Raw genomic sequence first — 1395 nt, 5'->3', positions numbered from 1 at the left:
AATTTTAGAGGTCCCTTGTCCCAGATGCCCTTTTAGGGGGTCTATAGGGGAGCCCTCTAAGTCATCGTACTTGGAGAACGGCCCTCACTTCGCATTGTCTAAATAAATCCAAAGTTTCCTTGCCCATCAACCCTTTTGGGACACAACCTGAAACAGGAGCATTCCAAGAGGCTACACCTTGTTAAACACTACTTAGTGCCGTTTCAGGCATAGCTGTATGTCACCCAAAGCTCTGCCAAGCGAAACATTTTTTGCCAGTAGGTGTTGATTAACAATCTCAACATGAAATTGTCTGGCGCTTCCACTGCTCCTGTGATGCAACACACCAAGATGCAATGCATCAGGAGCTATGCCACCTCTCAGCATCCGCTCATAATAACTGAGTACTTCCTTTCCCTACCCCTCTTGGGCATATCTTGCTATTAGCAGGACACTGCACTCCGATGCAAAGCTCATAAAGCAGTTGCTGTGCTCCCATATACGTCTATCAAAGCATTGCAAAGCACGACATCTTTTCCCTGGCCCACCTTACAAGTCCTCATGGATTTCTTTGCACTGATTGCAATAGGCCTTGAAGATGCAAACCAGATGTCTTTTAGCACCTTCATAGCAGTTTAACCTTTCTTTACCCCACATCTTTTGTGCATGCACTGAGTAAGTGCTGACCAATATACAAGATCCTGCACAGGTGCCCTATTTTGTTGCACCCACAAGTTTGCGGAGAATTGATATCAAGATCGAAGAAGAAGCTCATTCCGACACTAGATAACCCATCCATACAACCCCTGCAAAGCTTTATCACTTATGAGAGCCCAGAAGGAATTAATAACCCCATTACAGGAAGCTGGACCACTTTTAGGGCCTTGATAGGACTCCCACATAAGCCCTTTAAAGGTGCCTGTGGAGGGCCCTGTAACCCACAGCCCCATACACTCAAAATCGTCTCCTCAACTTGCGAATTAACCTGCTGAAAAAGCTCCTACAGCTTCAATGGAGAATGCATGCCATTTCAAAGCAGGCCAGATAAGTGGTAAACAAGGTATGTCTACTGTTAAACAATCGTCTTCGTTACACCGGTTCAGGCAATGAGGGTTACATCGAAAGGCACGACCACTGAATTTTCAAATATAGTAAAGCAATATTGTTGCTAGCAGTATTTTAGCATAAAGCATATCTTTAAATTACATTGTAAGTCAAAGTCTGTACAAACCCATAAGGGGGGGATAGATATTTCATTATTTTGTACTTCTTGCCAACAAAATTGCAGGCCCCACCGATAGAAGCCACTGAGCTCAAATAGAGCGAAAGAACTCATACCTTTCTCACCAACCAGGAAAAAACCACTAATATCAAGACCACGACAGGCTTCTGCGCCAAAAACCTAAGGTTCACCCT

This window comes from Adiantum capillus-veneris, chromosome 10 (genome assembly GCF_014529385.1).
Source record: "Adiantum capillus-veneris isolate H3 chromosome 10, ASM1452938v2, whole genome shotgun sequence".
NCBI lineage: Eukaryota > Viridiplantae > Streptophyta > Polypodiopsida > Polypodiales > Pteridaceae > Adiantum > Adiantum capillus-veneris.
This window is presented reverse-complemented; position numbering follows the sequence as displayed.